Source organism: Alligator mississippiensis, chromosome 6 (genome assembly GCF_030867095.1).
Source record: "Alligator mississippiensis isolate rAllMis1 chromosome 6, rAllMis1, whole genome shotgun sequence".
Taxonomy (NCBI): domain Eukaryota; kingdom Metazoa; phylum Chordata; order Crocodylia; family Alligatoridae; genus Alligator; species Alligator mississippiensis.
Genome location: NC_081829.1, coordinates 20,000,636 through 20,010,226, shown reverse-complemented (window position 1 = coordinate 20,010,226; position 9,591 = coordinate 20,000,636). Strand labels below are relative to the sequence as shown.

The 9,591-nt window shown below is 50.0% G+C and overlaps 1 long non-coding RNA gene and 1 pseudogene across 1 annotated transcript; one reads left to right on the top strand and one right to left on the bottom strand.

Moving 5' to 3' along the window:
• LOC102565998 (uncharacterized) lies at positions 1 to 9,528 on the bottom strand. Its single transcript, XR_001373125.3, has 4 exons — positions 8,729 to 9,528; positions 5,257 to 5,328; positions 2,209 to 2,302; positions 1 to 102 (listed from the first exon to the last, which is right to left on the bottom strand). It is a non-coding gene; the product is annotated as an uncharacterized LOC102565998 (long non-coding RNA).
• Positions 8,992 to 9,081, top strand: LOC132251282 (U5 spliceosomal RNA; annotated as a pseudogene).
• Positions 9,529 to 9,591: the final 63 nt, after the last annotated feature.

Sequence of the window (9,591 nt, the reverse complement as noted above, 5' to 3'; positions counted from 1 at the left end):
TTTTGCAGCACTGCACTCCAGCTGAGCTACATGTGCACTTTAAGCAGTCCCTGGCCTCCCAGGTGTCCTCAAACTGGTACCGCACTCCATTGTGGTAACAAGCTAAACAGACACAGGGAAAATAATGTTTGATGAAAGAGACACCTGGAGGCAATAAACCTGCTAAAAGAATTTGATCTTTAGTGACCAGCTCCCTGGTTCCTTTGCTTTTTGTCTCCATTCTATTTAATGCAATGAGTGTCTGAGTAACAGCCATGGTGGCTGGGACCTTTATTTAATCTGAGGACTAATACATCTTGGGCAGCAATGGAGCAAACTTCAATCTATGCCGCAGGCATGATCAGGAAGGACAAGTTTCTACAAAGAAGGAAGTTCAGTCTGTGCCTCGTTCAGTTACTGGCCCTTTTGTTGGCCTTGTCAACAAAGCCTGTAGGCCTCTGAATTGTGCTGGGGGGTGGCATGTGAAATTTGGGTGACTGGATGCAAAATGCTAAGATCTAGACCAGAGGTTTTCAACCTTTTTAGCAAGTGCACCCCTTCTGCCTCAAAGTTTCAGCTCATGTACCCCTTTATATATTTTTTCTTGTTTTTAAGGCATGGGGGAAGGGGCAGATCAAGGCCCCTACGATGAGGGAAGGAGTGAAGCTGGGTCTGGGGCAGAGGCAGGCACTGCACAGCCAGGGCAGAGTGTAAGATGGAGCCACAAGAGCGGCTCGTCCAGGGTACACGTGGGGGGGGGGGTGGCGGGGGCAGCTCCCACCACTGTGCATACCCCAGTGGAGGCCCCAGGGGGTACATGCCCCCTAGATCTGTGTACAGGGCAGAGGCAGCTTCTGCTGCAGGTTGGACTCTGCACCCCACTGCCGTTGCACCAAGAGCTGCGCGATGCCATGTGCCTACTGCCACCGGGTGAGCAGGGGACAGACACACACTCACACGCACCCCCCACCCCCCCCCCACCCCCGCCAGCAGGTAAGCATGTGTGGAAGAGGGAAAGGGCTCGGGGAGGGCAGATCGAGACCCTCACAGTGCAGGAGGGAGTGGGGCAGGGGCAGGGGTGAATGGAGCCCAGGCCAAGCCCTGGGACAATGGGAGCCCGGCGGCACATCCAGGGACACTGGGGTGGGGGGTGGGCTCCCACTGCTGTGTGCACCACGGGGGGGAGCCAAGGGGGGGGGCACATGTCCCCCCACAATCTGTGCATGGGCCAAGAGCGGGCTGGGCTCTGCTGTGCCTCTTCGCCTTGCTGCCGCTGCTTTGACAGCAGCATGAGGCCTTGTGTGTCCTGCTGCTGGGTGGCTCGCCGATGGGCTGCTACCTGCCCAGCAATGGGACACACATGGCTGTCATGCTGCTCTTGAAGCAAGCAGTGGCAGGGAGGCACAGAGGGTCTGAATGGCAGGGGGGAGGGGAGTGTGTTTCTGTGCCTGCTCACAGGAGCAGGGCTGGGTAGGGGGCGAGGGCAGCAGCACCTCTCTGCAGGCCACATAGGCACCACCCGGCCAGCTGGAAGTGGGGGGGACTTTGTATGTGGCAGCCACTGCTGCCACCGCCGCCTACCTGCAGAGCCATGTGAGTAGCCAAACATGGGAAAGTGATGCGGTTTGGTAGCTGTGGCAGTGGCCCCTGTGTGCAACCCCCGCCTCCCCCCATCAGGCCAGGCAGCACCTGTCCAGCCCACAAAGGGGTGCTGCTGCCCTTGCCCCCACCCCCCACCACCACCCTGCTCCTGGGAGCAGGCACAGAAACATGCTCTCCCCCACCGCCAGTGAGACCCTCTGTGCCTCACTGCCACTGCTTGCTTTGAGAATGGCAGCTTCCCTCCGCCTCCCCTAGGTAAGAGGCAAAGTGTGGGAACATGACATGAGAGATGCTGCCACCACACCCCAAGGCGTGCTCCATCCCCGCCCGCCTGCACATACCCCCTATGACCTTTCTAAGTACCCCTAGGGGTACGTGTACCCCCCGGTTGACAACCCCTGATCTAGACTGTAACCCTCTGCCCATGTCATGTGCACTGTTGAACAGCAATCAGATGTCAGTAAGTTGTGTTTATCTGGCCTGGAGTTGTACTGATGAACAAGAAGAGAGAAGCCGCTGTGTTGTGCAGATAGATCAACAGGCTTTGAAACCTGCCCTGATGATCACTATATGTGGGCTTTGTCATTGCAGAATGAATAAGGCAGACAATTGATTTGCCACTCTTACCTGCTGGATTGCCTCGAAGTGGATAGAAAAAGCATTGTGACCTGCATAATGTCACTGAGATACTAAAGGCAAGAATGATACCCAGGAACAGCTTCTGTAAAAGGAAGGCAAACCACATGGCCAAAATCAAGTAATAGCTAGTAACTTCCCCAGAATATTCCTTTTGGATAGAAATTTTATATTCCTGATTTCAGTTCCTAACCTGCTTCTTTTGGAAAGTTTGATTACAATCCTTTCAGGTTTTAGTGTCCACAAATAAAGGCATCAGAATGTCTAGTCTGAAATATTGCTCATCCCTCCCAACCCATCATAACACTAACCAGGCTGCATTTTTAAATATCCTGCATAGCATGCATTTGGGCTTCCAAGGAAGATGAATCTTAGCACACCTCAGATAAATGTTTTTTTTTAATTAGAGACAAACTTGAACCAGAAGCATCAATCCAGGAACTATTCCTTTTGGATTGAACCACCAGCTGGAGTGGTGCATGGGGTTTGGGGCCCAGGGTGGGAATTCACAGCCACAGGGTCCAGGCAGGGAGAGGGATGGGGCTGCAGGTTATTCATTGGAGGGTGAAGGGGAGCTGGCTCCCTGCCACTACATGTGCTCCCAAGGGAGGCATGGGGGCATGTGCCCCCCAGATTTGTTCATGGGGCAGGGGCAAGGGTGGGCTGCCCACTGTGGGCTCAGGCTCCCTGCCCTGCTGCCCTCCCCCGGGACTTCCACAACCCAGCAGACAGGACCTAGTGCAGCAGGTCAGAACAGGGCGGTAAGCTTGGTGCCGCCACCACAAGCCCCACACCTCCATGGTGAGCTGCCCCCTGCCCGCCCAGCAGCAGCAGGGGTACGGGCACAGAGTTGTGCCCCTCACTGCTGCTGGACAGGCAGGAAGCATGTCACCATGGTGGCATGCAGCTCCCAGCAGTACCATCGAGTTTCTCTGCCTGGCCTCACTCGCTACACCACGTCCTGCCCACTGAGTTGCAGAGGCCCCAGAGGAAGAGCAGCGGGCAGGGAACACTGACCCTAAAGTGGGGGGCACTGTGGGTGGGTGCTGCACTCCAGCCACGTTGCCCATTGGGGAGGGGGAGCTGCGCTCTGCACTCCACTCTGCTGCAGCACCACGGGAGGCAGCCAGAGTTCAGGCACTGCTGAGGAGGATAGGGGGCTGCGCAGGGGTGATGTGCAGGGGGTGCACGTGCATCCCCTGAGAGCACCTGTGCACACCCTGTCAGGCCACGCTCCCTGTTTAGCCGGTGGGCAGCGGGGGCGGGTGGGAGCACCAGTGCCCCCTCCCTGCGAGCGCTGGCCCTGGAGCGGAGCCACCAGCAAAAGCAAGCACGCTGCTTCCAGAAGTGGCCACAGGAGTTCCTGACTCAAGAGGTACCAGAAATGAAACACCAAAACAAAACATCAAAATGTATAGGTATTTAGAATTTATTTTATTATACCAATTAGGGCACTGGTAGGTTTCTAAACTGCTTTAAAATTGTAAATATATCAATAAAATATTGTGTTCAACTGATCCCTATATATAATGGTATTTTATTTTAATCGTGGAAACATGCAATTATGGGGTTTTTAATAGGGATGTGCAAAACGGGCCATATTCGATTCAGATTTGACCCAAATCAGAGACAGTGATTTGATTCACTGATTTGGATCACTGCCCCCAATTCGATTCAGCTGAATCTGAATCTGAAGATTCAGTGCTGATTCAGAGAATCAGTGATTTGGCCATAGACACAGCTTTAAATGTTTTTTCTACATACCTCAAGGTACCAAGTGCAGCTCCTGAACGCTGCAGTGGTGGGGCAAATGAAGCATCCCACAGGAGCGCAAGACGCACCCCTGTGTGCTTGGCAGTGAATTGGAAGTGGACCGGAACTACTTCCGGTCCCCTTCCAGGTCCATTGCCAAGTGCGCCAGGGCCTGCCCCCCCCCCGCATCCCTCCAGCTTAGTGATCAGCCACAGGGGGACCCTGGGTGCCCCACCCCCCCCAGACCCAGGAGGCAACAGACGCCTAGCCGGTGGGCCCTGCTGCACACTCCCCAGCGGACCTGGAAGTGGACCAGAAGTGCCTCTGGTCCACTTCCAGGTCTGCTGCCAAGTGTGCTGGGGACCCCCCTGCACTTCTGTGGGACACTGCATCTGCCCCAGCATCTCAGCATTCAAAAGCCACCTGCTACCCGGTAGACAAAACATTTAAAGCTGTGTCTATGACCAAATCTCCAAATCTTTCCTAATCTCTCCGAATCGATTCAGAGGGTTCTGATTCAATTCAAAGAGATTAAAGGGTCTCCTGATTTGATTTGGATTTGGAGATTCGGCCACCGCATTGGGCCGAATCTCCACCAAATTGAATCAGTGACCGAAGCTTCTCACAGCCCTAGTTTTTAATCAGCGAATTTGCAGGGGTTTAAAATCAGAGAATTTGCTATTTTTAAACAAAGAAAACTAGGATCCTTGGTTATAATACAAGAGCCAGTGACCACTCAGTAATTTAAAAAGTAATATATTTAAAGCTGGTTAAAGAAGATACATTTACAAAAAAAAGATAACCAATGGAACTCACTACCAGAAGACCTTGAGGCAAAGCTTTTAGTGGGTGTGACTAAAGGATTAGACAGGAGTAATAAGACTATCCAGTGCTTTCCATAAACAAAATTAAATGTACATAAGGGAAAGAAGCCATGGAAGTAGGAATGAATACCTGCTAAGTGCTGTACATGAATGGTACTAAGAGGGCTTTTCCTATTCTTTCACTGTTGGGAAAGATAGCCGGGGTGATAGAGCCTAAGGGCTACATAAACAGCACATTATATGAGCTGCATAACGAGTGCCTTAAGCCACTTAAAAGTGTTAACATGCAGCCAGTCCAGGGGTTAAGAGCTCCAGGAGCCACCTAAAATTACTATGTAACAAAGCCTTTGCTTTCAACCTTTTATTCCTTTCACAGATACCTCCAAATAGTCATTCAAATATATGTAATTCAGATGCTATATACTTCCTTCTTTTACAGTGTAAGATACAGATATTGACTTACCATTTTGAAAGCTTCCTGCCTTGGTGATTGTACAGCCTGAGGACAGTTGTGTTTGCAGTAGATTTATACACCCTGAAAGAACAAGTGTTTTGTAATGTCTAACGCTGCTTCTATTGAAGGTATGTAAATAAGTTAGATCAATATTTGTGTAGAAATCACATGTATTGGTTTAGAAATGGAAACAGTGGTTCTGTTAGGCAAGGGAGTTGATTCAGCAGCTTTTGGATCACTCCCTTAGGCCAGACAAGCACTAAGCATATTACTTAGCTTTAAGCATATGTTCAGTTTGTCTTCAGTGAAACTATTCCATGTGTGTAAAGCCTAAAGAAATTTTAAGCATAAGTTGGAAGCCATCCTGGCCCAGCACATCCATGATAGGTATGTATCAAATACCTTTTTCTAGATGTGCTAGACTAGATTGATTACAAAAGAGAAGCAGACAGAAAACAGTACTCTTCTCCTAGTCCTCCAACTCATGTCAAAGTCCAACAAGGCATCATTCCAAGTATCATTTCTTTCCAAACTTTCATAGCAAATGAAGGAACTTGACAGGTGACCTGGGTGTTTTTCCTGGTTTTGACTCTGACTTGCTATGAAAACTTGGGCAGCTCCTTTACTTACAGATATTTGCCTACCTCTGTGAAGCTTAGACTGCAAAGCACTTCAAGGCTTGTAGATGGGAACTGATATTCACTTCCCATATTCTTTCAAACTTGTAACTTTTAGCTTATCCTATATTCATATTCATGTACATATTTGTGAAGACAGAACTAATACATTTTCATAGCCCAGAAGACTGTGAGTCAGCTACATGGGCATTTGCTGGATGAGAGAAGTAGTGGTGATGGGAGGTTTTTTAAAACTTCCATCAGAAAGGGGAGTTAGCAGGAGAGGTGCTTCAGGTTCATCTATGATCAATAATAACCTAATCTGTGTTTAATTAAAAGGAAGTGAACCATTCTTTTATTGGTCACTGAATGCATCTACAGGAGATGCTATGTTGTTATGGCAATGTAGTGTTGACAGGCACAAACTGTGACGCTGCCACTATTGCATGGTAGCAACGAGCTACTGAACAGTAGCTCATTGCTACTACACAATAGGGTCGGATATGATCTGTGTCGCGCCTAGACTGCGCAGTACCGGTGGTTACTGTGCAGTCATTTAGTACTTGCTAAAGCAAATACTAAATGACCCGGCAGTAACAACTGCACAGTCAGGCACACATGTAAATGTGCCCGCTGTCTGCTGTCTTTCCTGCACCGAGTCTTGGCCTACTGCTATAAAGGTCCATGTATCTAATAATTACTGATGTGTACGAGAATTTTTAAATGGCATTGCATAATGAAGAACTACTTGTTCATGACGCATAAGCCACATAAAAAAATACAGCTGAAGCTGAATTCCCTCCAGGTAAGCACGGCATTAGACAAATAGGGGGATTCTATCCTATCATCTCTGCCTGAACTATGCAACAAATAGAAGGAAAAGAACACGTATTGCTAAATAAAATAGAAAGAGGACTCATGTTGACCTTTTGAATGTTCTGGCTGAAAACAGGGCAGTGGGACAAAGGGAAGCTGTTTCAAGGGCATCACTTCTGACATCAGACAACATGACTCAACTTGTACTAAGTGTTATTTAAACATACCAAGAGAGGATACTTTTGGGGTCCTGATAGATCTACAATCCACCTCCTAACCCATTTGCAGATTACACGTCAAATCCTGTGCTGTATTATTTGAGTATGTGCAGTGCAGGCCAAGAGCTAACTGCATTCAGGCTAACTACATCCCCCTATTTGTCTAATGCCATGCTTACCTGGAGGGAATTCAGCTTTAGCTGTATTTTTTATGTGGCTTATGTGTGTACATGCCTCCAGGTCCTGTCTGGAGCAAAAAGGAAGAGCTCTTAAACCTGTGGGGAGGTGCTGTGCAAGCACAACTTGGCAGAACAGCATCATATACAAGGAGCTCATGAAGGAAAATAGCAAACGGCTGTGAGTGGAACAAGAAACTGTCAGGCCAAAGCAAAAGATCTCTGGCAAGTGTATGAACAGGTCATGCTGCAGAACAGACTTCCTTCTTAACATACTGCTTCTTTAAAGAGTTCTACGCTATCATGGGCATGGAGCCCTCCGCATGGTTAGATGTCAGGAAAAACTTTCTCACTAGGAGGGTAGTAAAGCACTGGAACATATTACCCAGAGAGGTTGAGCAATCTCCAGCCTTGGAGGTTGTTAAGACCCAGCTAGACCAAAGCCTTGGCTGAGATGATCTAGTTGGGGATGGTCCTGCTTGAGCATAGGGTTGGACTAGATGGCCTCCTGAGGTACCTTTTAACCTTAATTTTCTATGATTCTACAAAACCTGGTCCTGACCACTGAAACTTTGTGGGACAATTTGTAGGACCTCAAGGGGAGAACCAGTGAAAAGCATGAAAACCCCAGAAACAAGGAAGAAAGGGATAGCAATCCTAATCCCAAACTGCATTGGAGTCCCTGGCAGATGTTATACTTACGACACAATTAACCAGTTTAACCAGTTTATTGCATGTTAAGCAGTAGCCCGGTCACACATTCAGTGTAACAAAATGGAAAATAAGCCATGAATTCATTTAACAAAATATGCATAATGTTGTGGTTGGTCTCCATTGCACTTTAAACTGAACGTGTGGCAGGGTCCTTACCATGAAGCATGATACCAGCTGTATGGTAGTGCTCTGATATCAGCCCTGGTGCTGTCAGTTCCAGCTCCAGGACTGCACCAAGCCAAGCGTGGCACTTGTACAGTCGTGGTACTGGGCCTGACAACCATCTTATTGTCAGTCTTAGCTCTGGGACTGCACCAGTGTTGAACTTGTTCCTATGTGGTCCTGGGGCTGGGACTAACAGTAAACTGATTGTTGATCCCAGCCCCAAGACCACATAGGTTCATGGGGCACCGGGCCTTCTAATGCCAGTGCAGTGTAGATTATGATCCTGGGCACAGTGGGAAGTGTGATTGTTAGGACTGGGGAACAGATCCCATTGTGCCAATAAGTGAACCTGTGCCGGGGCCAGACAGCTAGCTGCTGTTTGACACCCAGTACAATCAAACCAGAGGCTAGATAAAGAAAGTCTAGCAAATGCCAAGTTTCTTCTCCCTCCTCATGCATGCTTCCTCTTCCGCAGCATAGCCCTCCTCCCAGGTGTCAATTCTGCATGCAACAGTAGGGTCTCAAGTGCTGCTTCATTGGCTGACAGCCCCCAGGCAAATAACAGAAAAGGGAAAAAGAGATGCTCTGCCTACTGAATAGCATCTGTTCCTACCAGTCAGAGGTAACATACTGATCACCCCCCTTCCCCTTTAAACCATGGGCTGCAGTCTAGTAAGCGCAGCACATCTGCAGGTGTCCCAGGTAAAGGTGCATCATTGGCTGAGATAGGTACTGGGAGTTATTCTTGCTAGGGAGCTAGTAGCGAAGGCCTAACCTTGGGTCTCCTAACTCATGCCCCTTTGATCCTCCAGGAGACACTCCAGAAAGTGCTCTAGAAGGAAGTCCCTTTATCTGTGTCTTCAGGATCCTTTAGGGACATGTTGCCTCATCCGGGTGCTAGGGCACCCAATGGTGCTGCCAGATCCTCTGACAGGTGCTGGGAGGTTCGAGGAGAAAAGCAGGTCAGTAGATCTGTGCAGGCCCAGGCTTGCCTCTGCCTGAAGACTCCCCCCACCTCTCTGCATGCAGGTACGCAATACGCTCTGGTTTCTCTTCAGATCGCAGACATTTTTCGCCTTTTACTAAAGCTGTCCATGGAGAGGAACAGTTATAGGTTAAATTTCAAAACCAGGTGCCATTCAAATTACAGAAGTCCCCGAGGGGCTGCTGTTCCTTGAGGTCCGTTTCTTGTGCTCAGGCTGCAAAGACGCCTGACCCTTAAATCAGTGCCATCCAATCCTAGCCTGCCTCCTTTGCTGATCTGGTCGGTCTCTAGGTGGGTCCGGCCCAGCTTCCCGCTTCCTTTGCTGCTCCTCTCGCCTCCCCGCCCGCTTCTGCACTGGCCCCGGGACTAGAGTTGGACGGAGGCGGGCAGGGACTTGGGCCTTCGGGCAGAGCCCCCGCACGTCAGGACCCCGCTGACATCTGTGGATATTAACAACCGGCTGCTTCAGCGACCTCCAAAGCGCCAGCCCTGCCCGGGCGCTCTCCCGCCGCCGGGCACGAAGGGGGCGGGCCGCGACCCGCCGCACGCAGGGTAAGGGCTGCTCCTGCCGCCGCCCTCGGACTCCAGCACTGCGCAGGCGCGGCCCCGCCCCGCGCGGAGCAGAACCCCTTCCCCACGCCTGGCCGTAGTCA